The sequence below is a fragment of the Malus domestica genome, chromosome 17 (assembly GCF_042453785.1).
Source record: "Malus domestica chromosome 17, GDT2T_hap1".
Lineage (NCBI taxonomy): Eukaryota > Viridiplantae > Streptophyta > Magnoliopsida > Rosales > Rosaceae > Malus > Malus domestica.
The window spans coordinates 15,475,511-15,498,303 of NC_091677.1; the positions used below are offsets into that span (position 1 = coordinate 15,475,511).

A 22,793-nucleotide genomic window follows, 5' to 3' on the forward strand; every position below is an offset into this window, starting at 1 on the left:
AAATTTTTGACGTGAGATATTTCTTCATATCCTCAAAAGAATACGTCTCCCCATTGTTGTATAAACAAACAAATACTATTTTAGACTAAGGTTTGGTGAGTTGAATTGAAAATTGGTTCTTTATGCATAATTTGCATTAAAATATTCATATCTAATTTCAAACAGCTACCAGTATAACTGGATAATGATATAGACACAAATCTTAGCCACTATTCACTACATCACTGCCAGTATTGTTCTTGCTCACCACATAACCATTTTATTTCTATCCTAGGGCCACCACCAATCACAACTCTATATTATCAAGACATTATTTTAGATATGAGCTTCCTTGCACCTCAAGGAACACAATCCAAAGATAAAGATTGGATTATTTTTTCTCGAGATATGGCTTTTTTTTTCTTTTTTTTTTTAAGTTTAAGCAAATGATATATCCGCCAGGAGAACACAAAATTTATAAATGCATTTATTTTGATACAATCAATTCTCTGATTTTTTTTTTTTTTCATATATTTATATCAAGAGCTAAACAAACTCTAGGGAAATAATAATTAATTTAAAAGCAAAAATTTGATCTCCAAAAGGCACCCGCATGCTGGCAATGGGATCTTAGGAGCATGCATGAAGGGAAAATAAAGGACAGCTTGATCTCCATCACTACTACAAAATTATCTATAACTGGCGGTTTAAAAAACGACAAAAAACGTATAGTACTGTCGGATTTTAAGCAAAATCCGACAGAAAATGGATGCAGTGACGGATATAATAAGCGACAGAATTGCTTGCGTCAGGAAATAAATTTTCCGACAGAAAATACTCTAAAACCGACAGAAATCCTGTTGGTTATAACCGACAGGATATGTATTTATAATAAATAAAACAATTATTGTCGGATAAAACCGATAGCAAACCCTAAAACCGCCAGTAATTATGTCGATTAAAACCGACAGAGAATTTATTTTAAAATATAAAAAAATCATTCTTGTCGGATAAAACCGACAGACAATATGTTAATAATAAAAAAAAATATTTCTGCATTTTCCATATCCCCTGCATTCACCATTCGAAACCTCGCCGGAGCTCGATCTTGGAAACCTGTTGTGGGATTTTGAAGAGAGCGAGAGAGAGAAAATATCAGAAGAAATGAAGCAATTTTTATACCCCCCCATAACTTCCCAAGCAGCCCAATTTTCGACCTTTTCAAACATTCACGTCTTTTACTCTTCTCCTAGTAGTATCCTTCGTCAGTCCTTCCCAGCCGCCATTGCCACCACCCTCTCCCTCCCTCCCCTACATTTTATTTTATGTGTATCCTTCATTATCATTTCCTGCAAGAGGGGGGAACCAAAAGGGGGAAAAAGAAGAAGAAGCAACACACAAACCCACAAAAATTAACATAAAATCCAACACAAACCGAAACAAATACAACACAAGAAAAAACGTTTCATTCTCTTACAAGCTGTGCTGGGGTTGCAGTGGAACCAACAAAATGGCTCATAATCAAAAGCGAACCAAACCCATATCCAATCCATCTGGGTAGATAGGATTCGTCCAGCCCAGGTATTCCTACCCAAAACCCATCAATCCATCACAATCGAAATCTCAGTCCAGAGAAAGAGAGAGAAAGAGAACGAGAGAGTTACCGAGTGTGAAGCGGAGGACGGAGAGGTTGAGTTAGCCCCAAATTTTAATTTATTTTGCAACCCCATAGCACAACTAAAACCTCAGAAACTTACTTAAGTAAAGAGAAGTGGAAATGAGGGGAGAATGCGTCTCGAACTCGTTGAAGTTCGTCTGTTTTCCCTTGCCTGATTCTGAAAACGAAGGACAAAGAGCATGTAAGTTTCACCAGGTTTTCCAATTAAAACACACATGCAAAGAAGTGTTTAGTTACATAGAATCGGTCTCAGGTGAGTCTGTGCACCATCAGTTACAAACTCGTTCGTATTTGGTCGGATTTCCTCGTTGGAATTTGGAAAGCATACAGAGAGAGACACATGGGTTAAACCTTCGAACCCCAACTAAAATTTAGTCACCAATCACCACGAAAACAAGTAAAGATTGTAAATTTGTAGGTTTTAGTTCATAAGCCTCACCTGAGTCTCGTAATGGGAACTCGGAGCTCTCGAGCTTGAACTCTTCGTCACTGATCACACATGCAAGGGTACGAGCAAAATACCCAAAGCATGAGGATGTAGAAAATGGTGGTGGTGGCTTGGTTTCGTGCATAGAGAAGTGGAGATGGTGATGGTGGTTCTCGGTGACAGAGAGAGAGAGAGAGAATGAGCGAGTTCAAGAGAGGGAGAGAGTTTACAAAGAGAGATAATGTTTCCAGAATGAGGAAACCAGAGGGATCGAGAGTGGGTTAATCCCACTTCGAAAATCTAAACAGAGGGACCGAGGATGTGGGAATAAAAAAAAATTCATTACTGTCGGTTAAAACCGACAGAAAGTTTTTTTAAAAATATAAACTAACCGAAAATTTTCATTCCTGTCGGTTAAAACCAACAGTACAAAAAATGCCGGCAAAATTCCCCCCAAAATTCCCTCCCAAAATTTTAAATTCCCCCCAAAATTTTGTTACTATTTTAAAACATAAAATAATAATTGTTTGGTTTAATAAATAAATAAATAAAATTATTTAAGTAGAATAAGTTTTTAAAAATTAAATAAATAATTGTTTTTTTTTCGTCGAAAATAAATAATTGTTTGGTTTAATAGATAACTATTAACTACATCTTGTAAACTTTTTTTTTTGTCATGTTCATTGTTAATTTGGATAATCCAATTAAAATATTCCAAAAAAAATTGAACATTTTGCTATTATTTACTAATTGTGTGTATCTTGTAAACGTTTTTTATATTTTGCCATGTTCTTTGTTAAATTGGATATCTTTTGTTAATTATTTTTATATTCGTTTATTGAAAATGAGAGTGTGATTGATTGTTATTTTTATTTATTTTGAGCGTGAGATTGATTATAAACATACATACTATTTTGTTTTGTCTAATATATATATATTCATACTTATTTACTACAAAATGTATAATAATTCTACATAAAATATTTACCAAATATTATTGAATTGCATATATAGAAGCACAAAGATTCATGTACAAATATCCGAAACTTAGAAATTTTAAATTATGATGATGATCTGAAAATTTCAAAAAAAAAAATTTGTTTGGAAATCACCCTACTGTTGCCATACAACAACAACAAAATGAAATCTTATCTTACTAAAATTATCAATTATATAAATAATAGAATACCACTCAATTTTGCTACACTCCTCAATTTTGATGTGATACACATTGTACGAAACTTTTTTCAATGATCTAACCGTCAAACTTGTTTGTACACACTCCGAGACCAGTTATGTAAAAAATCACAAAAAACAAACGTTAAGAGATTAGGTAACGGAACAAAAGTTTTCGACGGTTATAAACGAAAAATCACAATTTAACGGTTATTTTAGCTCCGGTTTTGATGATTTTTTTTACAGCTACACTCCTCGACCGTATAAGAATGCAATGAACGAATTTGATCTTCAATTTAAAATATTTACACTAGTTGATACCACAAAATCTTATTTTATACTTAATAGAAGTATAATATTAACTCTAAGTGTTGGTTTAATCTACCGTTTTGAAGTGATACGCATTCTATGAAACGTTTTTCAACAATCAAACCGTCAAACTTGTTTGTACACACTCCAAGATCACATATGTAAAAAATCGTAAAAAACAAACATTGAGAGATTAGGTAACGGAACAAAAAATTTCGATGGTTATAAACGAAAAATCACAATTTAACAGTTATTTGAGCTCCGATTTTGATGATTTTTTACAACTACACTCCTCGACCCTATAAGAATGCATTGAATAAATTCAATCTTCAATTTAAAGTATTTACACTAGTGGATAATTTTTTATACTTAATGGAAGTATAACATTAACTCTTAAGTGTTTGTTAAATCTATCAATTTGATAGGATATGTATTCTATGAAACTAGTTTCAATGATCCAACAGTCAAATATATTTGTATATACTCCGAGATCGCATACCTAAAAAATCACAAAAAACAAACACTTAGAGATTAGGTAACAGAACAAAAGTTTTCGACGGTTATAAACGAAAAATCACAATTTAACGGTTATTTGAGCTCCGATTTTGATGATTTTTTACAGCTACACTCCTCGACCCTATAAGAATGTATTGAACAAATTCGATCTTCAATTTAAAATATTTACACTAGTGGATTATTTTTTATACTAAATGGAAGTATAATATTAACTCTTAAGTGTTTGTTAAATCTATTAATTTGATAGGATATGCATTCTACGAAACTAGTTTCAACGATCCAACCGTCAAATATGTTTGTATATACCCCAAGATCGCATACCTAAAAAATCACGAAAAACAAACATTCAGAGATTAGGTAACAAAACAAAAGTTTTCGACGGTTATAAACGAAAAATCACAATTTAACAATTATTTTAGCTCCGATTTTGATGATTTTTTACAACTACACTCCTTGACCCTATAAGAAGGCATTGAACAAATTCGATCTTTAATTTAAAATATTTACACTAGTGGATAATTTTTTATACTTAATGGAAGTATAACATTAACTCTTAAGTGTTTGTTAAATCTATCAATTTGATAGGATATGCATTCTACGAAACTAGTTTCAACGATCCAACAGTCAAATATGTTTGTATATACTCCGAGATAGCATGTGTAAAAAGTCTCCAAAAAAACACATTCAGAGATTAGGTAACGGGACCGTGAGTGAAAAAAAAATATTTAAACCATTTGTTTATTTATTTATTTATTTTTAATCAATATAACATTTTAAATAATATAATAGTCAATTTCTGTCGGTTATAACCATCAGAATAATAAAATAGTAACCGCCAGAAACTAAAATAATAAAATAGTCAATTTCTGTCGGTTATAACCGCCACTATTAACTTAAAAACCGCCAGAATATGTTAAAAATATTAAAAAAAAAAAAAAAAAAAGAATTCAAAAATACTGAGGGTTAAATCCGCTAGGAAAAATCCGCTAGGAATTTCTGTCGGATATATCCGACAGAAAGTAACTTTAATCCGACAGTAAATAAATTATGTGTCGGATATCTTTTATCCGTCAGAATGGCTTATTAACCGCCAGGATCGTCCGACACCTAAAGCTAATATTGTAATGCATCCATTCATGTGCACCAAGAGATTTTGTCAACCATAAAAGACATGGACCGTCGTAAATTAATATTTTACAAAATTAGTAACGTATTGTTCATTTTACCATGGACCATTGCACGTAATTAATGTATGTTTTAATAAGTTATTGGAGTATTATTTGTCGTGATCTTATTTATTGAAGTTAGTTTTGTGAAGTTTGGCATATATATTCGTCGCAAAACGAGTTTTGTAGATGAGCTCTTTACCCATTGTGTTTATACTGCAATTTGGATTTCATCCTTTTTGAGAAAGCTTCTCTTTATTGTCTGTTACTGTCTGCTAGTATAGTTAAGTCGCTCGACCTCGTGATATTATTATATAATTTTTGTTTTCTATCACGTTGTATACCCGTTGTCAACCAAAACAAAGAGTGTTAATCGGACCAACAAGTAAAATAATGGCAATAATCATGAAGGAAAGTAGTCATGGTCAGAGAGCCCACTGGAAAGTTAGACAGCCGGCCAAACTTTTTCTAACCAAAGTATTTGGCCGACTTTTGCTTAGCCTTTGTGGGAAGCGGCATGTTATGTTAAACTTTGTAGGAAGACCAAGTATTAGGAAAGAAGAGTTCACAACCATGCATTTCTTTACTCTCATGATGTAAATATATTATTGTAATTTGTGACAAAACAAAAGGTCTCGAAAAACAACTATACAATATTCAAAAGAGAAAGACGATGTTGTTGAGCTTGACTCTATTCAAAGAAGAAAACTTTTCTACAGATCTATTTGTGACTTTGCCATAGTTGATGAGACTAAACTTTTTATATATTTTTTCAATAACTTATTGAGCTGAGGACTAGTTTAGTAATGTTATGCTTTAAAAAAAAATGTTTTTGTTGTGCTGTGAAAATAAGCAGATGTGAAATAAAGCAATAATGTGTTTGGTAAACTATAGTTGTAAAGGTACTTTTGGCAAAAAAAGAAGTATTACAGTGTTTGGTAAATCTTTTTATAAAGATAGACTTTGGATGCGGTCCCTAGTTATGAACAGTTTTTGACTGAAACCTTGTTGGTTTTCAATTTTTGATCCAAGTCCCTGAAATTAATTGATAATTTATTTCTATGTATGTTACTATATTTTTTAAATTAAAAATTAAAATTTATAGTTGTTTATAGTAATGAGATTTTAAATAAAAAACCATAATTTGTGGGATTAAAAATATTAAAATATAAATATACTATTGTGTGTGTGTAAACATGGGTACATTCATCAAAAAAAACCAAAAAATTATTGTATCAAAACATGGGTACATTCTTCAAAATGGGTACATTTAGCAAAAATAAAAATGGGTACAAATAAATAAAAAAATATGGGTACAATACAAATAAAACTTTAAAAAATATGGGCACAAAAAGAAATTAATATATGGGTACAAATTAAAACTGAAAGGAAAATTGGTACAAATTAAAAAAGGGTTGCAAATTAAAAATGGGTACAAACTAAAAATAAAAATATATGATAAAAAATTTAGCCATAAATATAAATATACTAATTGTAACATTTTTAATATTAAATGAATATATTTAGAAATAAAAAATATTTTATTATTGAAATAATTAATGATATTATTAATACAAAGGATCTTGATCAAAAATTGAAAAGTAATAAGGTTTTAATCAATAGAGTAGTAAAAATAAGGATGAAAACCTAATTACTCCTTTTATAAAACAGCTGTAATTGTGTAAAATAACCAAAAAGAGCATAATACTATATGTGCTATTAATTTAAATGTTTGACAAACAAAGATCAATTTTTAAATATACTTTGCCACTAGCAGAGCCACGGTAAAGGCTACCCTTGAAAAATAAAATTTTACATGTAAATTTAATTGATTTTTGAATGTAGCACATCATATATTTAGTCATTAATCCGAATTCTCACAGTTTAATTATATAAAATTATATAATACAGTTTACAAATCATCTCTTCTTCTTACATCCTTTTTCTCATCACTTCTTGTAAATGTATATGTTTGAATTTGTTTGAATTTTAACACGTATTTATTTAATAACGAAAATTATGGGCTCACCTTTTGAAAATTTTCTTAAGCTAGTTGATACTGTGAAAAATACAGTATCAAGTTTCTTTGTTTATAAAGATTTCAAATCTTTAAGCTAGCCCACCTGGTGAAAAATTCCTAGCTCCGCCATTGTACTTTGCTGTAAAATATCTTATCTTAATTTAAATCTATTCCAAATACTAATTAGTATATCTTCAATAATAATAGCTAATTTTTTTCTATTTTAGCTAGCCAAATGACAATGCTATTATTTTTTTTAGCCAAAAGAACCATACATAGAAAACCCTTTGATACAACAATTCCTACCATAATCAAAACGAAGAGCATCTAAAGCAAAAGGAGGAACATGATGCTCCCATAAATTACAACCAGTTATTAGAAGACCCTAACGAGCAAAGGTATTAGCAACGAAGTTTGCCTCTCTAAAGATATGGTTCCAATAGATAATACTAAATTTGGTCGGTGTCCATTTAATATCTTCAATGGTATGCTCCAGATTCCACAGCATCGAACACACTCCCTGCACAGCCTGGATGACCAGCTTAGAATCGCCTTCCACCGTGATCTTTGACACACCTTTTCTAAGGGCAAACATTAGACCCTCTCTTAGACCCTTAGCTTCGACTTCGAAAATAATGGCTCAGTCAAGATTTAAAGCCCCACCAGCAATAAGAATTTCATTATGTTCCCTGATGGCAAAGCTATCCGTTGCCTTGACCCCGACTACGGAACCATCAAAATTTAATTTAACAAAGTCCTTATCCGGTGGATGCCATTTAATAATTGTCAATTCATCATTTGAAATCTTCTTAGTACACTTATTGTTGTAATTAGAATATCTTTCACCCAAAGATAGAGCCAAGAATTTAGATCTCCATGGAGTAGGCATAACTCCTCTTAAAACCTTATTATTTCTATCATGCCAAATTTGCCAACATAATAATAAAAACAAACTAAGCTCACTCAGACCTTTCTTATCCACATGATTTAGAGAACCCATACACTCAACAACAGAAACAAAGTTATTAGTATAAACAACATCAGGAGCGTTAGAAACCAAGTTCCAAAGAGACGAGAAACACTACACTTAACAAAATAAATGCATTTGGTTCTTTTCATCCATATTGCAAAAAGGGCACAGACTATCAGTATTAGACAAAAAAAGACTTAGTTTTTTCTTCGTTTGTAATCTTTTTCTAATAAACAACCAAGCAAACATTTTAACTTTAGGAGGAATATTGAGCTTCCACATTTTATTGATCACCTTATGTCTAATTGACTGCACCAGAGAGCCATTTTGGATCCAAGTTTCCAATTTAATGGAAAATTTACCGTTAGTGGTAGGACCTCAAATGATCTTATATTTGGTGTCAAGAATAAGAATTAGAATATTGCCTATTTTTTTCATCACGTCATTACAGACTATTTGGACCAGTTTCTCCATGTCCCAACAATTATTAATAATGAAATCACTCACTCTCAAGTTCCAATCAATATTTTGAGAATCAATATCAGGTAAGATATGGAAGAGAGGATAAAGAAAAACCCAATTGTGGGTCTAGAACAATATGTCATGGCCATTACCCACTCTCCACCTAATCCCCTTAAAAATGACATCACTGCTCTTCAAAATGCTCTTCCAAGCCAAAGAATAATTTTGTCTAACTTTATTTCCCAAAAAACCCTTCTCTCGAAGGTACTTACTTTTGACCAACCTCACCCACAAATTATTCTCATCCGTTAGAACCTTCCAACCCAACTTAACTGGACAAGCATTATTAAACAGGTCTAGATACCTAACTCCAAGGCCACTGAATTTCTTAGGAGTGCTCACACTATCCCAAGCAATGGGAAAAATCCTCCTATCTATACCTCAAAAGAAATCCCTACACTCCTTATTTAGCTTATTCAAAATTTTATCCGGCATTTAAAACAAGACATAACATGGTTAGGCATACCTGTAAGATTTGAATTAGTGCGACTGTAACCATTAAATCCCCGTTCTAGGCAATTGATTGGGCTATCATATGTTGTAACCATGAACTCGATGGTTCTAAAATATCACGCTGGAACCGTCACAAATCGAGGCATGCAACAGGTGTTTTTAGTCCCTAAGGTGAATAAGAGATGATTGGTGGTAACATGGAAGTTCGATTCGCTGGTATTCGGCCAAAAATAGCTCGTCGGTCTTGGGGCACCAGAACCCTAACTGCTTAATCGAAAACGGCTAAGAATTTCTAGAAATCGATTTGAAGGTTAAATTGAGTGAGAGGATAGTTTGTTTCTGGTTTTTTTGTGGTCAGTTGTCGCTAGTTGAGTCACGGGGAGAAGAGCAAGAAGGAAGAGAAAAAGGAGAAGGAAAAAAAATTAGAAAGAAATACAATATGTATATGATGAGGTCTGAAGACATAATCAAAATTAGAGCAAAAATGCAAGGGTAAAATCAGGAGAAGACTGTGCTTATGAACAATAATTTAGTTGATTTTGGGTTTTAGTATATATTGAATTTCAATTTCTGAGCAAGGGAAACCAATTAAGATTATTGATCATAATTTAAACATTATTTATTGTCATGAAACTTACAATTAAAATATAGAAAGAAATGCTTACAAAAATGTTGTTCGCAACCTCGTTGCCATAATTGGCATGCGTGTCCCCCCAAACCTCGACCTTTGGGAAATGTAAACTAGTCGCCCATTGTTCCTCGACCCAGTAAGATAGGGGTCGAGAATCAAAGTGATGAAGGTATGACTTCTTCTCCAGGTTACCTTTATTTGCCGCCGATTTTTTATGTCAATTAAAAATATTAATTAAACTTAACTAAAAAAATATAAAATTGAACTAATATTGAAATATAAATAAAATTTAATTACATGAAATTTTGTACTCTGAAAATGAGTGCACAACCACTGCCATTCGCCCACCTTATCCACAAATTCCTAGGGTGGACTCGTAGGAGCTGCCTCATGTGACACACAAATCTAGTAGTACTTGTGTAACCATACTTCTATTCCTTACACTGCTCCCTCTACACCCGATTTATGTACTTGAGCCAAGCCTTGTTATGCTCATCCCACTCGAAGTTGGCATGAATTCCATAAAATAAAAAATAACCAAATAGTTTAGTTTTCTACCACATCAAATAAGTAAAGGATTTTTTTTTAAAAAAAAGTTATTGTATATTGACCAAAAGCTGTCGGTTCGCCTTGCACGAAACTTGAGGGCTATGCATCTTCCAGGAATCAACTGCCATGTGGCATTTGTTGCGGAAGATGGCACCCATGTCGTGAGTCAACAAACTTTTGACTTTGTCACTTGTTCAACAGTGACTGGGGAGGTATACAACTCGAATTCGCTTATGTGTAACTTTAGTGATCAAGTTGATCGCCAACAACCTACAAATCCCCCGATTTTTTTGGTCCTCGAGCCGATGGGGAGCTCTCTATCTCCCACCTCTTCCACGACCGTTGAATCGTTCTCTGCGCTAGGACTGCCTTGAGAAGGGTAGGATGAGGCTATGCCGGGGGCTGCCATATGCTTGTGACGTTTGTGACTATGAGGCCGCTTGGCAAATCATGCCATCTAGGTTAATGGCGCATAACTACTTGCACCGGGGGCCGACTTGGTAGTGGTTGTTTGGATCTCGCTGGTCTCCTAAGTGGCATTTGGGGTCAACCCCTCACTCTAAGCAGAGGCGAAGGCAGAGCTGCCAATAATGACCAGGCATGAAGACATCTATGAAAAAAAAATCATGATTTCTAAAATTTCCTACTATTTCTCATATTTCTAAAATTTTACTAAACTTAAAACATTTCCTACAAATTTCACAAATTTCCAAAAATTTCCTACAATATTTCAAATGTTTCTAAAATGTAAACATTTCCTACAAATTTCACAAATTTTCATAAATCTCCTACAAATTTCTCAAATTTAATTAATTTCCCACCACCATTGTATCCACCCTACCACCACCACCACACCCACCCCACCACCACCATACACCTCACTACCTCCTACTCCCACCCCACCACCACCATACCCACCCCACCACCGCTATCACCACTGTACTCACCCCACCCACATATCACAACGTATTTCCAAGTCAAATCACACCATAATCAATCACAATTTGAAATCAAATCCTAATATAATCAATCCACAAATCATAGAATAATCAAATCCTAACAATTTCAAATTAAAAATAAGAGATGATTGGTGTTTTTAGTCCCTAAAGTGAATAAGAGATGATTGGTGGTAACGTGGAAGTTCGATTCGCCAGTATTTGGCCAAAAACAGCTCGTCGGTCTTAGGGCACCAGAACCCTAACTGCTTAATCGAAAACAGCTAAGAATTTCTAGAAATCGATTTGAAGGTTAAATTGAGTGTGAGGATAGTTTGTTTCTGGTTTTTTTGTGGTCAGTCGTCGCTAGTTGAGTCATGAGGAGAAAAGCAAGAAGGAAGAGAAAAAGGAGAAGGAAAAAAAATTAGAAAGAAATACAGTATGTATATGATAAGGTTGAAGAAATAATCAGAATTAGAGCAAAAATGCAAGGGTAAAATCAGGAGAAGACTGTGCTTATGAACAATAATTTAGTTGATTTTGGGTTTTAGTATATATTGAATTTCAATTTCTGAGCAAGGGAAACCAATTAAGATTATTGATCATAATTTAAACATTATTTATTGTCATGAAACTTACAATTAAAATATAGAAAGAAATACTTACAAAAATGTTGTCTGCAACCTCGTTGCCATAATTGGCATGCGTCTCCCCCCAAACCTCGACCTTTGGGAAATGTGAACCAGTCGCCCACTGTTCCTCGACCCAGTAAGATAGGGGTCGAGAATCAAAGTGATGAAGGTATGACTTCTTCTCCAGGTTACCTTTATTTGTCGCCAATTTTTTATGTCAATTAAAAATATTAATTAAACTTAACTAAAAAAAATATAAAATTGAACTAATATTGAAATATAAATAAAATTTAATTACCTGAAATTTTGTACTTTGAAAATGAGTGCACAACCACTGCCATTCGCCCACCTTCTCCACAAATTCCTAGGGTGGACTTGTAGGAGCTGCCTCATGTGACACACAAATCTAGTAGTACTTGTGTAACTCATACTTCCGTTCCTTACACTGCTCCATCTACACCCGATTTATGTACTTGAGACAAGCCTTGTTATGCTCATCCCACTCGGAGTTGGCATGAATTCCATAAAATAAAAAATAAAAAATAACCAAATAGTTTAGTTTTCTACCACATCAAATAAGTAAAGGATTTTTTTTAAAAAAAAGTTATTGTATACTGACCAAAAGCTGTTGGTTCACCTTTCACGAACTTGGGGGCTATGCATCTTCCAGCAATCAACTGCCATGTGGCATTTGTTACGGAAGATGACACCCATGTCGTGAGTCAACAAACTTTTGACTTTGTCACTTGTTCAACGGTGACTAGGGAGGTATGCAACTCGAATTCGCTTATGTGTAACTTTAGTGATCAAGTTGATCGCCAACAACCTACAAATCCCCCGATTTTTTTGGTCCTCGGGCCGATGGGGAGCTCTCTATCTCCCACCTCTTCCACGGCCGCTGAATCGTTCTCTGCACTAGGACTACCTTGAGAAGGGTAGGATGAGGCTATGCCAGGGGTTGCCACATGCTTGTGGTGTTTGCGACTATGAGGCCACTTGGCAAATCATGCCATCTAGGTTAATGGCACATAACTACTCGCACCGGGGGCCGACTTGGCAGTGGCTGTTTGGATCTTGTTGGTCTCCTAAGTGGCCTTTGGGGTCAACCCCTCACTCTAAGCAGAGGCAAAGGCAGAGCTGCCAATAATGATCAGGCATGAAGACATCTATGAAAAAAAAAATCATGATTTCTAAAATTTCCTACTATTTCTCATATTTCTAAAATTTTACTAAACTTAAAACATTTCCTACAAATTTCACAAATTTCCAAAAATTTCCTACAATATTTCAAATGTTTCTAAAATGTAAACATTTCCTACAAATTTCACAAATTTTCATAAATCTCCTACAAATTTCTCTAATTAAATCAATTTCCCACCACCATTGTATCCACCCTACCACCACCACCACACCCACCCCACCACCACTATACACCTCACTACCTCCTACTCCCACCCCACCACCACCATACCCACCCCACCACCACTACCACCACTGTACTCACCCCACCCACATATCACAAAGTATTTCCAAGTCAAATCACACCATAATCAATCACAATTTGAAATCAAATCCTAATATAATCAATCCACTAATCATAGAATAATCAAATCCTAACAATTTCAAATTAAAAATAATATAAAAGAGAGATTATATTCACACCCCAAATTACTTCCCTAACCTTCTTATTTTTTATTTTTATATTTTTTTGATATTTTAAACCCTACTAACACTTGGTAGAAAAATATGAAAAAATTAAAAAGGTATGGGAAAAGTAATTTGGAGTATTTGAATATAATCTCTCTAAATAAAATAAAAATAGGGAGAGAGAAACAAACTTATAGTTGAGAAATGGGAGACAGAGAGAGGGGAGGATTTGAGAGAGAGAGAGAGAGACAGACAGACAGAGGAGTTCAGAAAGAGAGAGGACAGAGAGGGAGTGATAGCAGAGAGGCTTTGAGTGTTGCACGGCACGAGGAGGAAGAAAGAAGAAGGGTCTGAGGGTTATACATTTTAAATCTTTGCCTGGCGGACGGTTCCTAGAGTAAAAACTTTTAAATTTTGACACGTATTGAAAATCCTAAATTTTGGTGGGACAAAAACTAAGATCATCTCCAATCCAACCAAAGAATCAGAAGGTCCAAAATAATCCAACATATAACATGAAAATCATTTCTAACTAAGGAATAAGCCAAAAAACTCGTAGCCCCACGAGACAAAAAAATAGGAATCAGGCAAACCGGCTGGTCTAAAGAGCCAGCCAGCTAGCCCCAGGTTGACTTCCTCCATCTCCCAAACACGTTTCGTACAATGTGCATCTCCCCCACGAGTATAGCAAAACCTCTGTGTCTTGTGAAAGAGACCCGAAACAAGGCCGTATCGGCCGGCGCACGGGCTGACTGTGCCGCTGCTGGTGAAGACGATTCTGAAGATCTTGGATCGGGCGACGGAGTACGCGGCGGGAGAGCCGCTGTCGTTGTGCTACAATACCTCGCCGCTGAGGTTAGTTTGTTTTTTCATCTATGTGGGTTCTATTGTTTTTAGTTTTGGGTTTGATTTTGATTCTGCAATTTCATGTTTTTAGAATTTGGGTCGATCTAATTATGAGTATAATTTTCTCGGTTTAATCCGATTTCTGGATACAAATCGGTTTAGTAATGTGTTATTAGTTTTTGAAATTCAACATTTGTTCGTTATTGGTGGGTTTTGATTCCCTGGAGTTTGATTGGTTAAGATTTTCATGTTTATTGGCATTGTATATCTCGAACTTTTATGCGTTTGATCTGATTTTTTTCTTGTGAAATTTTGTTTAGGTGTTGGAGCTCGCTGGAAACGCTGCAAGGGACAACAAGAAGAACCGCATTATTCGTGGCCCGAGTGCCCTTTTGAAATTTCACTTTTTTTTTTCTTTTTTTTTTCTGTTTCTCATTAATTTTCTTAATCTCTAATTTTCAGATTTTTAGTAGAAAAAAGAAAAAGAAAAAGGAAAGTAAAATTGAGGTTGTAGATTATTGGTATATAAAAATATTGCAATTTTTTGTGTATTTTGTATGTAAGCATTTTTGTTTAGATTATTGGTATATAAAAATATTGTAATTTTCTGTTTGTCTCTCGGCGTGTGATTAGTTTGTTTTTGTTTTATTTGTGTTTATCTGGAATATGTAAATTCGAGGGTTGACAGGGAAGAAACGAGATTATTGGAGGGACGCGTTTGGCGATACGGACAGTAAACTTTGATACCAATAGACTCTCATTTTAGGACTTCAGACCCACCGTTAACAGGGAGGATCTTCATAAATTAAAATAATAAATTATATTTGGTCTTACCGTCCCTTGGCCCTTTGGGTTGAAGATTTTTTTTTGTCACAGGGCTATGTTTGGCCTATGGCCCTCTGGCCCCTCAGTTGGACACGGTAAGAAATATGGTCTGGCACTGTTCATTAAAATATTAATTTCTTTGAAGGTTATAAAGCTAAAACGAGCCCTCTGGCCCTCCTTCGGTTGGAGATGACCTAAGAGTTTGTCAAGCAAGGTCACCTAAAATCTTTAGTTTAGTAAAAAAGTTGGTGGGACATAGAGTTTGGCTAATGAAATTTTGGTTTTGTCGATTTACCTTTGTTATAGGGCGAATTTGAATTTTTGGAAAATTTTTGTGTGGATTTTCTTTTGCTTTGCCCGACGAACGTTAACTGCTAGCCGATAGAATTTAGAAAGTTGACCCAACAAAGACAAGTATTTCGTCTTTTGAACATTAAGTTCAAGTGGGTCAAAAAAATCATCGAATCTGATGGCCATGTCAATTTTGTGTGTGTTTTTACTCTCAATTTGGGGCCTTGTAAAAATTAGCCAAGTTCAGAGTTAAAACGACTGTTAAATCGTGATTTTTTTGTTTCTAATCATCAAATGATTTCGTCCCTTTACCTATCTTCGAACGCTTTTTTGGGTATTTTTGGCATAGGAGATCTCAAAGTACATGCAAACATGTTTGACTGTTGGATAGTGGAACTAGTTTCGTAGAATACATGTCATGTCAAAAGAATGGATTGCAAAAACACTTCGAGTTTATTCTATACTTCTCTTAAGTAGAATGTAAGCTTTTGTTATATCCACTAGTTTAAATATTTTAAACTAATGATCGGGTTCATTATCGTATTATCTAGGTTGAGGATTGTATTTGTTAAAAAGCAACAAAATCAGAGTTAAAACAACCATTAAATCATGATTTTTCATTTCTAACCGTCGAATGATTTTGTCCCATTACCTAATCTTCAAACTTTTTTTTTGGGTGATTCTTATGGTAGGAGATCTTGAAGTATATGCAAACATGTTTGACGGTTGGATTGTGGAAACTAGTATCGTAGAATGCATCCCATCAAAAGAATGGTTACAAAGCACTTGGAATTTATTCTATACTTCTGTTTGTATAATACTTGACCAATTTCGAAACTACCGAGCACCGATCAACGTTATACCGTCAAGGACACAGAAGAGTTTCCCTCCAACCAGAAGGCCAATCACAGAGTGACACATGTCGACATCAGAAGCCAATCATAGCGCGACACGTGTTAACATCAGAAGCCAATCACAACACGACACATGTCAATGTCAGAACAAAGCTAGAACTCTATTCTACAAAAGGGGATCATTCTCCCAAAATATTTCCTAATGTCATTTGTACTAAATCATTCACTAGTACTTACTAAAGGAGAGCTTGAACCTATGTACTTGTATAAACCCTTCACAATTAATGAGAACTCCTTTACTCCGTGGACGTAGCCAATCTAGGTGAACCATGTACATCTTGTGTTTGCTTCCCTGCCTCTATCCATTTACATGCTTATCCACACTAGTGACTAGAGCAATCTAGCTAGGGTCACAAACTTGACACTTTCTGTTGTACCAAAGTCCTCACCGATTTTGTGCATCAACATTTGACGCCGTCTGTGAGAATCGACATGAAAAGCTATGTCAGTTCTCTTTCATTTTTTCATCAAACCTCACAACCTCCACCATAAATCTGCAGAAACCCAAGAACCAAACACCTGCACAGTCACTGCAAAACCCATGTCTTCCGTTCCAACTCTCGGTCACGGCGGCATCGATGGAAACACAATCACGGCCTCTCTCTCACTATCTCTCTCTTTGTCCGCAGTTGTTGAAGCTCGTAGATGCAACAATGGCAACGGGGTTGATACGAAGGGCCATAGCTTCTGCGACATCGTCGTTTTGTTACGTCTGTGTCCGAGCTATGACGTTGGAAGCCCAGGCCCAGCAGGTGGACCTCAAGGCCCAAGATAAAATGGACATCAAAACCTTCTCAATCTACTGGTGGAACTCGGACAACCCGAAGAAGCCGGAGCTTAAAGAGTATGAGATCGACCTCAATGAGTGTGGGCCTATGGTGCTTGAATCCCTTATTAAGATCAAGAACGAGATGGACCCCACCCTCACCTTCCGGTGATCTTGCCGGGAAGGGATATACAACTCTTATGCCATGAACATTGACGGTTGCAACGGCCTGGCCTACTTGACGAAGATAGCACCGTCGGAGGCGGACGCCTCGATGATCACTCCGTTGCCGTACATTTTTGTGATCAAGGACCTGGTAGTGGATATGACGAACTTTTACAACCAGTATAAGAGCATCGAGCCGTGGCTGAAGCCGAAGAACCCGACGGCGGAGTTGAATGGGAATGAGATAAAGCAGAGCAAGAAGGATAGGGCGAAGCTGGATGGGATGTATGAGTGCATTCTATGCGCTTGCTGTAGCACATCCTGCCCTAGCTACTGGTGGAACCCTGAGTCTTACTTGGGCCCCGTCGCCTTGCTCTACGCCAATCACCGACGCGTCGAGGCTGATGGGTTCCCCAACCTCATGGATTCTAGTGTCTCCGTCAAATACCTCGGCCACCATGCCGGTAAATAAAAGATCGAGCATTCTCATGCTGCTAACATGTTTTACCTCTTCTTCGAATCCCGCACCAACAAGAAGGATCCTGTTGTTATTTGGTTGACTGGCGGTCCGGAGTGCAGCAGTGAATTGGTTGTATTTTATGAAAATGCCGCACCACCGTGGATCGGCCTACGAAACCCAGACGAAGGCGCTGCAAACTTGCCACGACCACTAGTGGAAAACCAACGAAGAGGATGAGTCTCATTCTAATTCATTAACTAGTTTATTATTTAATAATTTATTATTATTTTGTGTTGGTCTTGTTACTGTAGCGTTTGCTTTACATATGTGTGTATATTCTTTAACAGGAGACAACATCATGCATTTGCTTTACAACATTTGCTTTACAGTTACAATATTATATATATATATATATATATATATATGATCTGTTTGCATATAGTACGGCACCTCACAATATATATATATATATACATACATATATAGTGCGTCCCCACTGGAAAAGTACCAACTTCTGCTTTTCCACTACTGCTATGTGTTTATTATGACATCAAATACTATCATTATTTTATTACTATTATGTTTGCAACCCGAGACCTTTATCAATATCATCATTTTGAAAAGGGAAACTGCTTTTTGAAAAGTACCAAATGGAAAAGCAGGAGTTGCTTTTTGACAAAAACAGTGGAAACGCCAGCACTATTGCCTAAATGAACGGGATGACATGTTATCATAATATGTTTTACATTATTATTAATGGTTTATCACATGACTATTTCCCATAACTCGTGGCATGGTCTGACCAAATTAGGTATCCTCATTATTTGAATGAAAATATATTTATATAATATATTGTGTGTCTCCCTACTGTCATTATATTAAGATTACATGATACAATAGTCACGTATGCTCAGAACGCTTTCTATCATATTTCATTAGTGACCTACATATTTAGGCAATTACTTATGCAATATTTATTCATTGCCTAGTGATACTGTGATGCCTTTAACTGTGTCACATATGAAACAAGTCATTTACCACACAATTTGCATAGTATGACATTATACTTTTGCCAAACTCTGTGATTGATTTATTAATTATGCATTCATGCTTATACTATTATTTATTGACAGGTTTCCGTTGATCAACATTGTTACTGATCAACTTATAGATCGATGAGCCACATGCTTATAGTGACAAAGATTTAGTCTGAACGATGATCTCTTATCTGACCGAACACCCACTTGCTCGGACACTCGCTCATTTGGACATCTATGTGCTTGGACACCCTTGAGCTCGAACCCCGACTCACGGACCCAACTTGTGGACCCAACTCATAGACCCTACGGATGGCTCTGACTCAAAGACCCGACAAGCGGACCTGAGTCATGTCAAGAGTTAACTCATAATGAACGCACGCTGACGTCGAGTGCATACTCATAATGAAGAAAGCCACAAGCCGAGCAACCACCTCGCCGAAAGCATTGCTTCTAGTAGAGCAGCCTCGCAACGTGTGCTACCTCTAGCTGAGTATTGCTTGACGTTAAGCACCGTCTCATGTCGAATACTAGTTCTAGACGACATGTAGTCACTTCGGCCAGTACATGGATTGGATTTGAAGTCTCCAACCAACGCATGGACCCATATACAAACCTAACAAGCGGATCCGAGTCATGTCGAGAATTAACTCATAATGAGCTCACACTGACATTGAGTGCATACTTGCGATGAAGAACGCCACAAGCCGAGCTGTCTCGCAACAGGCACCGCCTCCAGCCGAGCAACCTCGCAACGTGTGCTACCTCTAGCTGAGTATTGCTTGACGTTAAGCACCCTCTCATGTTGAGTACTAGTTCTAGACGACATCTATTCACTTTGGGACTCCTGTTATACAATATATTTGGCCTCAGTATTTGGGCTTCATTACTTAGCCTATGATTTATGTAAGAGGGGATGAAACCCTTATTCTATAAAAGGACTCCCTCACACTCACTTAATGGGAGAGGAAAACATATAGAGGGGAAACACACAGAGGGGAAATGGGAGAGCAAACAAAATAGCAAAAAAAGCGAACACTGCCTCTATGGCCTCCATGTATATTTAGCATTCATTTACATAGTGAAACGGAATCAACACTAGTGTGGACGTAGCCTCAACTTGAGGTGAACCACGATATATCTTTGTGTTCTTGTGCGTCTGTGTGATTCACAGTCGGATTTATATCCACTGGTTTAAAGATTTTAAATTGATAATCGGGTTCATTCATTGTATTTTTCTAGGGTAGAGGATTGCATTTGTAAAAAATCAACAAAATTGAAGTTAAAATGACTGTTAAATCGTGATTTTTCTTTTCAAATTGTTGAATGATTTTGTCCCATTACCTAATCTTCGAACTTTTTTTTAGGTGATTCTTGGTGTAGGAGATCTCGAAGTATATGGAAACATGTTTGACCATTGGATCATGGAAACTAGTTTTGTAGAATGTGTGTCTCGTCAAAAGAATGGATTCCAAAACACTTAAGAGTTTATTCTATACTTCCATTAAGTAGAATGTAGGTTGTTTTTGTATCCACTAGTTTAAATATTTTAATTTGATGATACAGGTTCGTTCATTGTATTCTTCTAGGGTTAAGGATTGTGTAAAAAATCAGAGTTAAAGTGACCTTCAAATTGTGATTTTTCTTTTCTAACCGTTAAATGATTTCATCCCATTATCTAACCCCGAATGTTTTTTTTGGATGATTCCTAGCGTAGGAGATCTCGAAGTATATGCAAACATGTTTATATCCCTTCCAACTACTAGTTCTACTATTTCCATTAGAAATCTTAGAGATGCCCAATGCGAACCCCCACAATTGGCTACCACGCACATCCCTCTTCTTGCACCCACTCCTCTGATTTCTATCACGAATACTGCTCCCTAGTTCTCATAATTGAAGCAAATAGTAGGGCCAGTTTGGTGGAAGTTCGTTGGGAAAGGTTGGTCGCCCTACCTTAAGACCTAATTAAGCCTTTGCACAACGGAGGGAAACAATGAATTGACAAAACTATCTGTCGATTAAAGCTGACCTAGTCGACGTTCCAGTTTGTCGTCGCACAAACCTTCAAATATCACGCGCCATTTTATTTCTCTTAGCGCTAAGAACTTGCTCGACGAATGTTACCTTGTCCTTGAACTTGTTTTGTCTCGTAAAGATTTCCATAAACTCGAAATGTTGATTAACTTTGCCCTACCAACAGAAATATATATCCGGTAAAGAGCTTTTACCCGACAAAATTCTTCTCGGTCGAGCAAGTTTTTGTAGGACAAGTCCTATTTTCTGGTAGTGGTGGGATTTGTGTTTTATTATGTGTTCGGTTTTCATTAACAGTATTAGTGTTTTACTATTTTGTTTTTTTTTTTTTTTGAACGACTAGTGTTTTACTATTTTGTTCTAGAAACTAAGGATCAGCAAAGGCCCACAAGCCACGTTTGTGTAAGTTGAAGTACCAAACTGGATATCTTGGGAATTTAATCTTTTGTTTTGCTTTGCAGAGGAGCATGTGAACCAAGTAACGAGATTACAACGTGTTGCACTGTAATACCGAGTTGAATGTAGCAAGAATTGGATCCAAAGAGCAGAGGATGACCCACATTCAACTCACCAATTAATCAATTGATTGACTTATTAACTTAAAAAAGTCCCACCACTCAGTACTCGATCTAATGATCTTCTTCTTCACTTATAAATAAGAGATTTTAGGTTTGAATTTCGTAAATAACGAATTCGATATCAGAATAAATTATCTATTATGTGATTTAACCGTACTTCCCATTCCTTTAATGTAAAATATATTGTTGTACTAAGAAAAAGAAAAAACATATTAAATGTCCCCAGTCCACTCGGGCACATCCTGACCAAGTAAGCGTGGAAGTGGAACACTAGAACTTCTAATATACAAGTATAACCCAATTTTCTTGTAGTGGTATTAACATACTATATAAATTCGTTTTCCAAACGGTAAGGAAAAATATTTAAAAAAAAGGGTAATGTTAGAACAATTTGTTGGTAAAAATATTGAGACGAAATCCGAAGAGCATACTTGCAAAGGGGCCCTTGTAAGCCAAGAGACCATAACTGCAAATCTACTCATTAGAAATGTTATTCGTATTCAAAGTTTGAGTTTGTTAACGAATTACATACAGTAATGCTCTCTTGATCATCGGTGATATGAATAATTAATTGTCACTCACCTTTACATTTGATATCAAATGATGAGATTTAAACATTAGAAGCACATGTATCTAATCTTCATATTTAATATTATATTCAACGATAAGTGACCATACATTAACATTTCATAAACTATATATAAGTTGACTCTATTGTTTTATCTTCACATGAACAAAATTTTGAATCCGTACTGCACGAGAGATACTTCCTACATTTACTAGAGTGTGTTGGGTGCGAGGGGGAAGACTGCACACATTATAGGGGCTGAATGTTATATGAAACACAAACCAAGAACAAGTAATATGAATTACTGTGATCAAAATACAAACTGATTTTCATTAAACTAATGTACGGAGAAGATCATACCTGCAGATGAACTCAAAGAAGCAGCCATGTCCAAGTTTCACTGTAGGGTTGCAGTGCACTTTCTCCTCTCTCCAGTAATTGGTTTTGCTCTTAACTATTAATAGGTCTTAGTCCGTAATCGAGCATGTCAACTGTGAGAGCAGAGACCACTATATATACACAACATAATCCTTGCCATATCCCATAAGGATTCCCCTATTAGAATCTTTACAGGAAACTAATCCCTTAAATAGTAGTCCAGTGTGATATGGATTACAAAATCCATTCCCAATAAGACTTCTCATTCAATCTCAAGACCAATAACTAAGTTCATAGATTCAGACTTATGCTTATATT

General features: G+C 35.7%; 2 long non-coding RNA genes and 1 pseudogene across 2 annotated transcripts; 2 read left to right on the forward strand and 1 right to left on the reverse strand.

Moving 5' to 3' along the window:
* Positions 1–1,285: 1,285 nt before the first annotated feature.
* LOC139193576 (uncharacterized) lies at positions 1,286–1,817 on the reverse strand. The gene is made up of 3 exons (XR_011577833.1): positions 1,737–1,817; positions 1,457–1,566; positions 1,286–1,328 (listed from the first exon to the last, which is right to left on the reverse strand). It is a non-coding gene; the product is annotated as an uncharacterized lncRNA (long non-coding RNA).
* Positions 1,818–14,144: 12,327 nt separating this feature from the next.
* Positions 14,145–15,068, forward strand: LOC103405692 (uncharacterized). Its single transcript, XR_011578428.1, has 2 exons — positions 14,145–14,465; positions 14,777–15,068. It is a non-coding gene; the product is annotated as an uncharacterized lncRNA (long non-coding RNA).
* A 2,071-nt stretch (positions 15,069–17,139) lies between these two features.
* LOC103405741 (succinate dehydrogenase [ubiquinone] iron-sulfur subunit 2, mitochondrial-like) lies at positions 17,140–17,889 on the forward strand (annotated as a pseudogene).
* Positions 17,890–22,793: the final 4,904 nt, after the last annotated feature.